We start from the raw sequence: 10,105 nt of genomic DNA on the forward strand, positions 1-10,105 counted from the left end.
CTTCCTGCACTCAAAGTGGATTTTCTGGAGCTACAGAACTCAAAATGGCGCACTTCCAATTGCGTTGGAAATTAGACATCCAGGGCTTTCCAGCAATATATAATAGTTTATACTTTGCCCAAGTTTAGATGACGCAAACTGGCGTTCAACGCCAGCTCTCTGCCCAATTCTGGCGTCCAGCGCCAGAAACAAGTTGCGAAGTGGAGTTCAACGCCCAAACTGGCACCAAAACTGGCGTTCAACTCCAAGAATGACCTCTACACGTGCAACACTCAAGCTCAGCCCAAGCACATACCAAGTGGGCCCCGAAAGTGGATTTATGCATCAATTACTTACTTCTGTAAACCCTAGTAGCTAGTTTATTATAAATAGGACTTTTTACTATTGTATTAGACATCCTGAGTTTTATCTTCGGATCATAGAATTCTTGGTTACTCCGGTTCCCCTCTGGGGCTGAGACCAATGAACTCCATTATTACTTATGTATTTTCAACGGTAGAGTTTCTGCACTCCATAGATTAAGGTGTGGAGCTCTGCTGTTCCTCAAGGATTAATGCAAAGTACTACTGTTTTCTATTCAATTCAACTTATTCCACTTCTAAGATATTCATCTGCACTTCAACCTGAATGTGATGAATGTGACAATCTTCATCATTCCCTTTGAACGCGTGCCTGACAACCACTCCCGTTCTACCTTCGATTGAACGAATATCTCTTAGATTACCAATACAGGGGACTGAGTCTGAGATATTGGGATCTTCGTGGTATAAGCTAGATTGATGGCGGCATTCATGAGAATCCGGAAAGTCTAAACCTTGTCCATGGTATTCCGAGTAGTGACAGACGCAAAAGGATAGTAAATCCTATTCCAGTATGATCGAGAACCTCCAGATGATTAGCCATGCAGTGACAGCGCATCGGACCATTTTCACAGAGAGGAATAGGATGCAACCAACGACAAAGGTGATGCCTCCAGACGATTAGCCGTGCTGTGACAGAGCATTTGGATCATTTTCCCGAGAGAGATCGAAAGTAGCCATTGGCACCGGTGACATCCTTACATAAAGCTAGCCATAGAAAGGAGTAAGATTGATTGGATGAAGATAGCAGGAAAGCAGAGGTTCAGAGGAACGAAAGCATCTCTACACGCTTATCTGAAATTCTAACCAATGAATTACATAAGTATTTCTATCCTTATTTTAGTACTATTTTCGAAAACCCCATTACTATTTTATATCTGCCTGACTGAGATTTACAAGGTGACTATAGCTTGCTTCATAACAACAATCTCCGTGGGATTCGACCCTTACTCACGTAAGGTATTACTTGGATGACCCAGTGCACTTGCTGGTTAGTTGTGGGAAGTTGTGAACCATGGTATTGGCATCATGTTTTTGGCGCCATTGCCAGGGAAAGAAAGAACAATGAATTTTACATAATCAAAGTGTAATCACAATTTCATCCACCAAGTTTTTGGCACCGTTGCCGGGGATTGTTCGAGTTTGGACAACTAACGGTTCATCCTGTTGCTCAGATTAGGTAATTTTCTTTTTGTTTTGTTTTCAAAAAATTTTCAAAAATTTTTCAAAAATTTCTCCTTTGTTTTCGAAAAAAAAAATTTTAAAATAAAAATGTTTTCAAAAATATATTTTTCTTCAGAATTTTTAAGAATGAATTCTAGTGTTTCATGAAGCATGTTGAAGCCTGGCTGGCTGTAAAGCCATGTTTGTAGGGAATGTCAGGCGTGTCATGTCTGGATTACATGCTAAAGCTTGGCTGGCTATTAAGCCATGCCTGACCCTTTGATTGGAGCTTTAGACTAAAGAGCATAAGATTCCTGGAATTCATATTAAAAATTTTGGAATCCTTATTTTTCTTTTTCAAAATGATTTTCGAAAAAAAAATATAAAATAAAAATACAAAAAAAAATCATAAAATCATAAAAATCAAAAATATTTTTTGTGTTTCTTGTTTGAGTCTTGAGTCATGTTATAAGTTTGGTGTCAATTGCATGTGCATCTTGCATTTTTTGAAAAAAATCATGCATTCATAGTGTTCTTCATGATCTTCAAGTTGTTCTTGGTAAGTCTTCTTGTTTAATCTTTGCATTTGCATGTTTTGTGTCTTTTCTTGTTTTTCATATGCATTTTTGAATTCTTAGTGCCTAAGCATTAAAGAATTCTAAGTTTGGTGTCTTGCATGTTTTCTTTGCATTAAAATTTTTTTCAAAAATGTGTTCTTGATGTTCATCATGATCTTCATAGTGTTCTTGGTGTTCATCTTGACATTCATAGCATTCTTGCATGCATTCATTGTTTTGATCCATAACTTTCATGCATTGCATCATTTTTCTTGTTTTTCTCTCTCATCATAAAAATTCAAAAAAATCAAAAAAATATCTTTCCCTTTTTCTCTCTTAAAATTTCGAAAATTAGATTTGACTTCTTCAAAAATTTTTAAAATCTAGTTGTTTTTATGAGTCAAATCAAATTTTCAATTTAAAAATCTTATCTTTTTCAAAATCTTTTTCAAAAATCAAATCTTTTTCATTTTTCTTAGTTATTTTCAAAAATTATAAAAATATTTTTCAAAAATCTTTTTCTTATCTTTATCACATAATTTTCGAAAATAACATCACCAATTAATGTTTTGATTCAAAAATTTCAAGTTTGTTACTTACTTGTTAAGAAAGATTCAAACTTTAAGTTCTAGAATCATATCTTGTGATTTCTTGTGAATCAAGTCATTAATTGAGATTTTAAAAATCAAATCTTTTTCAAAAACTAATTTCTATCATATCTTTTCAAAAATATCTTTTCTAACTTCTTATCTTCTTATCTTCTCAAAATTAATTTTCAAAATTTGTTCCAACTAACTAACTAACTTTTTGTTTGTTTCTTATCTTTTTCAAAACCACCTAACTAACTCTCTCTCTCTAATTTTCGAAAATATCTCCCTCTTTTTCAAAATTTATTTTTAATTAAACTAATTATTTTATTTTTATTTGAATTTTCAAAAAACTACTAACCCTTTTCAAAATTTATTTTCGAAAATTACTAACCTTTTTCAAAAACTATTTTCAAAAATCACTAACTCTTTTTCAAAAATTATTTTCGAAAATCCTCTCCCTCTCTCATCTTATTCTATTTATTTATTCATCCACTAACACTTCTCTTCATCTCACATCACTGCTCCTATCCTTACCCTTGTGTTTGGATTCTTCATTCTTCTTCACCCTTATTCCTTTTCTTCTTCTACTAACAATAAGGAACCTCTTTACTGTGACATAGAGGATTCCTCTTCTTTTCTTGTTCTCTTCTCTTTTTTTATGAGCAGGAACAAAGAAAAAAACATTCTTGTTGAAGCTGACCCAGAACCTGAAAGGACTCTGAAGAGAAAACTAAGAGAAGCTAAAATACAACAATCTAGAGACAACCTTATTGAAAATTTCAAACAGGTAAAGGAGATGGCAGCTGAACCCAACAACAGTAATGCAAGGAGGATGCTTGGTGACTTTACTGCACCTAATTCCAATTTACATGGAAGAAGCATCTCTATTCCCACCATTGGAGTAAACAATTTTGAGCTGAAACCTCAGCTAGTTTCTCTGATGCAGCAGAACTGCAAGTTTCATGGACTTCCATCTAAAGATCCTTTTCAGTTCTTAACTGAATTCTTGCAGATCTGTGATACTGTTAAGACTAATGGAGTAGATCCTGAAGTCTACAGGCTCATGCTTTTCCCTTTTGCTGTAAGAGACAGAGCTAGAATATGGTTGGACTCTCAACCCAAAGACAGCCTGAACTCTTGGGATAAGCTGGTCACGGCTTTCTTAGCCAAGTTCTTTCCTCTTCAAAAGCTGAGCAAGCTTAGAGCTGATGTTCAAACCTTCAGACAGAAAGAAGGTGAATCCCTCTATGAAGCTTGGGAAAGATACAAGCAGCTGACCAAAAAGTGTCCTTCTGACATGCTTTTAGAATGGACCATCCTGGATATATTCTATAATGGTTTATCTGAGCTATCAAAGATGTCATTGGATACTTCTGCAATTGGATCCATTCACCTAAAGAAAACACCTGCAGAAGCTCAAGAACTCATTGACATGGTTGCTAATAACCAGTTCATGTACACTTCTGAGAGGAATCCTGTGAGTAATGGGACGCCTATGAAGAAGGGAGTTCTTGAAGTTGATACTCTGAATGCCATATTGGCCCAGAATAAAATATTGACTCAGCAAGTCAATATGATTTCTCAGAGTCTGAATGGAATGCAAGCTGCATCCAACAGTACTCAAGAGGCTTCTCCTGAAGAAGAAGCTTATGATCCTGAGAACCCTGCAATAGCAGAGGTAAATTACATGGGTGAACCTTATGGAAACACCTATATTCCATCATGGAAAAAATCATCCAAATTTCTCATGGAAGGATCAAAAGCCTCAACAAGGCTTTAATAATGGTGGAAGAAACAGGTTTAGCAATAGCAAGCCTTTTCCATCATCCACTCAGCAACAGACAGAGAATTCTGAGCAGAATCCATCTAGCTTAGCAAATTTAGTCTCTGATCTATCTAAGGCCACTGTGAGTTTCATGAATGAAACAAGATCTTCTATTAGAAATTTGGAAGCACAAGTGGGCCAGCTGAGTAAAAGGATCACTGAAATCCCTCCTAGTACTCTCCCAAGCAATACAGAAGAGAATCCAAAAGGAGAGTGCAAGGCCATTGACATAAGCACCATGGCCGAACCTGTGAGGAAAGGAGAGGACGTGAATCCCAAGGAGGACGACCTCCTGGGACGTTCAGTGATCAATAAGGAGTTTCCCTCTGAGGAACCAAAGGAATCTGAGACTCATCTAGAGACCATAGAGATTCCGTTGAACCTCCTTATGCCATTCATGAGCTCTGATGAGTATTCCTCTTTTGAAGAGAATGAGGATGTTACTGAGGAGCAAACTGCCAAGTTTCTTGGTGCAATCATGAAGCTGAATGCCAAATTATTTGGTATTGAGACTTGGGAAGATGAACCTCCCTTGTTCACCAATGAACTAAGTGATCTGGATCAACTGACATTGCCTCAGAAGAGACAGGATCCTGAAAAGTTTATAATACCTTGTACCACACCATGATCTTTAAGGCTCTATGTGACCTTGGTTCAGGAATAAACCTCATGCCCCTCTCTGTAATAGAGAAACTGGGAATCTATGGGGTGCAAGCTGCTAAAATCTCATTAGAGATGGCAGACAATTCAAGAAAACAGGCTTATGGACAAGTAGAGGACGTGTTAGTAAAGGTTGAAGGCCTTTACATCCCTGCTGATTTCATAGTCTTGGATACTGGAAAGGAAGAGGATGAATCCATCATCCTAGGAAGACCTTTCCTGGCCACAGCAAGAGTTGTGATTGATGTGGACAGAGGAGAATTGATCCTTCAAATAAATAAGGACAACCTTGTGTTTACAACTCAAGGATCTCTCTCTGCATCCATGGAGAGAAAGCATAAAGAGCTTCTCTCAAAGCAGAGTCAACCAAAGCCCCCACAGTCAAACTCTAAGTTTGGTGTTGGGAGGCCACAACCGAACTCTAAGTTTAGTATCAAACCCCCATATCCAAACACTAAGTTTGGTGTTGGGAGGTCTCAATAAAGCTCTGCACATCTGTGAGGCTCCATGAGAGCCCACTGTCAAGCTATTGACATTAAAGAAGCGCTTGTTCGGAGGCAACCCAATTTTTATTTATCTAACTATATCTTTCTTAGTTATATGTCTTTATAGGTTCATGATCATGTGGAGTCACAAAATAAATATAAAAATTGAAAACGGAATCAAAAACAGCAGAAGAAAAATCACACCCTGGAGGAAGCATCTGCCTGGCGTTCAACGCCAGAACAGAGCATGGTTCTGGCGCTGAACGCCCAAAATGGGCAGTGTCTGGGCGCTGAACGCCCAAAATGGGCATCATTTGGGCGCTGAACGCCAGAATTGCACCCTGGAGAGGAGCTGGCGCTGAACGCCCAGAACAAGCATGGTTCTGGCGTTCAACGCCAGAAATGGGCAACAAATGGGCGTTGAACGCCCAAAATGGGCACCAACCTGGCGCTGAACGCCCAGAGTTGTGTGCAAGGGCATTTTACACGCCTAATTTGGTGCAAGGTTGTAAATCCTTGAACACCTCAGGATCTGTGGACCCCACAGGATTATCTCAGGATCTGTGGACCCTACAGGATCCCCACCTACCTTTACTCACTTCTTCTCACCCCTCTTTCACAAAATCCCATAAACACTCTTCCCCAAAACCCTTCACCAATCACCTCAATCTCTCTTCCCCATCACTTCCTCACCACTCATATCCATCCACTCTTCCCCATAAACCTACCTCATAAACTCCACCTACCTTCAAAATTCAAAATCACTTTCCCATCCAAACCCACCCTAAATGGCCGAACCTTTACCCCCCTCTCATCCCTATATATAACCCTTAATTCTTCCTCATTTTCACACAACCCAAACCTCTACTGCGAGCTATGCTTTTCTCGTTATACAAAGAAAAAGCTGAACATTGAGAAGAAGCTGAATCTTCCCAATGACGTGAGGCGTGCCATAAACGCCCGTATTTCGGAGTTAGGATTGGATTTCGTTGATAGAGACTTGGGAAGGATTAACATTTCGTGGGTTAAGGAATTTTACTGTAACTTCTTCTGACCGAACTTGGATTCAGTGCACTTAAGGGGTAGAGAGATTATGGTCACTGAGGATGCCATAGGGGATGCACTGCTTTGCAGAGTTGGTACTCCTGAGACTTGTGCCTACCAGCAGGCAGATGTAGCTCTCCTCTCCATGACCTTTGACTATGAGGCACTTAAGCGCGTGATTGCTACACTAGATTCTTCCTGGGTGATTGATTCGAGCAACAAAAAGCCTAAGGGGATGCTTTCTGCATATCTGACTAGGGAGGCTAGGACCTGGCAGTAGATATTCGCCCACTATGTCCTACCTACCACTCACTTCTCAGAGATTCTGATGGATATGCTAGTTCTGATTGGGTGTGTCATGGAGGGGAAAGAGGTGTATTTCCCCCGGTTGATTAGGCATAGCATGTGGAGAGCTCATATTCGCGGCTTGGTACCGTTTCCTACACTGGTTACTATTTTAGCTGAGCTAGTTGATGTCCCGTGGGAGGACGATGACGTGACACCACCACCTCCAGATGACGATGACAAGGAGGTTACTATTCCATGGGGGTGTATGGGTGCATGAGAAGCGCCCAACTAGCCGCCGTTCTCGAGCTAGAGCGGTAGTTGAGGCAGCTAGACCTTCATCCTCCACAGCAGCTGGACCCTCTTCCTCCACAGTAGCACCTGCACCACCACCAGCACCTGAGCCGACATATCTGTTAGTGCAGCACCTGCTTCGCTTCATGGAGCGCTTCGAGCATCGTGTCATGTGATATCTTGACCGCATAGATCAGGTGTTCGCATCACAGGGCATTGAGCTTCCTCCACTTCCAGACTCTCCCGCCTCCGACGAGCAGGATCATGAGGAGGAGCATGGTAAGGAGCCGACACAGCAGGAGGCACCACCAGAGACGCAACCTCCTGAGGTCTAGCATGACATTCCAGAGCCACAGCCAGTGCCACCTCTAGTCCCACAGCCCGAGCCTGAGCATGAGCCACAGCCTGGTGCGATTGTTGACCCCCATCCCGAGCTTCAGTAGTAGCATCGAGGACGATGCTTAATTCTAAAGTGTGGGGAGGTCACCGTTCGTGACGGGTGTTTGCACTTATGTGGTGAACTTTCAGACTTTTATTTCTATTCACTACTACTCTATTTTGTTCTATTCCGCACTTTATGTTTTAGATCATTTTGAGATTACTGTACATATTTATGCTATTGTAGATACTCTTATTTTGGTTGTTGCACACTCTTAGTAGATATATATATATATATATATATATATATATATATATATATATATATATTGTATCTTAGTTGTTGATTGTGATTGGAAAATTTTGGGATTGCTAAAAATCTAGTCAACCTTTTTTATATAAGAAATGCGTTTTGATTGAAAAAAAAAAAAGAGGGGGGGTAAACTAGGAGAATTTTTAAAATTTTTTTTCTAAATCACAATTTTGCATTAGAATAAGCTTAATCAATATGATGAAAATTTCCAAGAAACTCATTTTTAGGGCACCACCCCAATTGGTTGAATTTTTTTTTTTAGAACTTGCTTGAGTTATACACTTTGTGGATCATGTTTTGAGCGGAGAACACAAGCATGTGAGTTTTGAGCCTAATTGTGTGGTTACATCATACATAACCACTTATTTTCATTCTTGTGTGCATTATTCTCTTCCTATGATTGTAATCTTTGATTTGTTTGATTCTTTATGTCCGTTACTTTGTGTATACATGCATTTATATGATTGAGGCCATTGTTCAAATAGCTCACTTATCCAAATAGCCAACCTTTTATCTTCCATTGTTAGCCAATTTTGAGCCTATGCTTAACCCACTTATTCTTAAATGTTAGCACATTACAAGCCTAAGTAAAAAACAATAAATGTTCCTTATTTGGATCTTTGATTAGCTTAGACTAGTGAGAGTGCTCATTATTTGATTTTGGGAGAGTTGGGAACATTGGGTAGAGATAAAAGTGTATTTTTTTGTTTTGTTGAAAAATCTTGGGAATTGGGTACATACTCATGTATCAATCATGTTTATACCATACACATTGATGCTCTTGTATATATTTTAGTTTGAAAAAAAAATAGAAATAGAAAAAGAAAGAAAAAGAATTGCAATAAAAAGGGGACAAAATGCCCCAAAGTGAAGATCAATAATAATCAATGCATATGTGTGGTGATAAAAAAGAGAATACTTGAGTGTGTGAAAAAGTGAAGAATGGGTAGTTAGGATTGTTTAGAATTGTATAGGTTGTCATAGGTTAGGTGGGAAGTTTAAGTTAATAAAAGATTCAAATTTTTAGCTCACTTGACCATATGCATCCTACCTTGACCCTAACCCCATGATGCTAGGGCATCTTGGCCAGTTTCACTGACCTTTTCTTTACTGTTTTTAGGGTAGTTTCATGCATTTTCTTAGAAAATAAGCTAGTTTTGGGTAGATATTCACTTACATCTTGTTTCAAGCATACATTGTGCACTTTACATGATTTCATGAGAATTTTGCATGAATTATATGACAAATTGGATGATGCATGTCTCATGACTTGGATTAGAACTTTGATGCACTTTGCTGCTTGATTTTAGGACAAAGGAAGCAAAGAAGAACCACGTTAGCATTCACGTTAGTTCAACTAACGTGACCTCTAACGTGGAATGGGAGCTAGCTTGCAAAGTTAGTGAGAAAGGTAATCGCCAATAACGCCCTCGAAGCCATCATAGCCCACGTTAAGAGTCACGTTAACTAAGTTAACGTGAACTCTAACGTGGAAGAAGACAACAAGGCCAACGTTAGTGACACTCTCCTTTGTCACTAACGTTGGACCAAGCTCATAATTGGCCACGTTAGTTGCCACGTTAACTTAGTTAACGTGGACTCTAACGTTAAGAAGCTAAAGAGAAGCCAACTTAGTGATATTCACCTTTGTCATTAACGTTGGCCAAGCCTCCATGAGCCACGTTAACTCCCACGTTAATTTAGTTAACGTGGAAGCTAACGTGGAGAGAGCAATTGATCGCCAACGTTAGTGACACTTATCTTTGTCACTAACGTTGGGGTGAACCACTAAAAGCCACCATGAGCAACGTTAACTCCCACGTTAACTTAGTTAACGTGGAAGCTAACGTAGATAAAGAAATGATGAGCCAACGTTAGTGACACTCACCTTTGTCACTAATGTTGGAGATGGCTAGCATTACTACGTTAGAAGCTACGTTAACCTAGTTAACGTGGACTCTAACGTGGGAAATAGGGGCACATTGGAACGTTAGTGACAAAGGTAAGTGTCACTAATGTTCTCGAAGAATTGGCATCACTACGTTAGAAGCCACGTTAACCTAGCTAACGTGGACTCTAACGTGGGAAGTAGGGGCACATTGGAACGTTAGTGACAAGGGTAAGTGTCACTAATGTTCTCGAAGGATTGGC

The 10,105-nt window shown here is 39.2% G+C and overlaps 1 non-coding gene across 1 annotated transcript; it reads right to left on the reverse strand.

Annotated features, from left to right (window-relative positions):
* Nucleotides 1-3,865: 3,865 nt before the first annotated feature.
* Nucleotides 3,866-3,973, reverse strand: LOC148547897 (small nucleolar RNA R71). Its single transcript, XR_015897725.1, has one exon. It is a non-coding gene; the product is annotated as a small nucleolar RNA R71 (small nucleolar RNA).
* Between the last annotated feature and the right edge of the window lie 6,132 nt (nucleotides 3,974-10,105).

The sequence above is a fragment of the Arachis ipaensis genome, chromosome B8, assembly GCF_059453495.1.
Source record: "Arachis ipaensis isolate K30076 ecotype BB chromosome B8, ASM5945349v1, whole genome shotgun sequence".
Classification (NCBI taxonomy): Eukaryota; Viridiplantae; Streptophyta; class Magnoliopsida; order Fabales; family Fabaceae; genus Arachis; species Arachis ipaensis.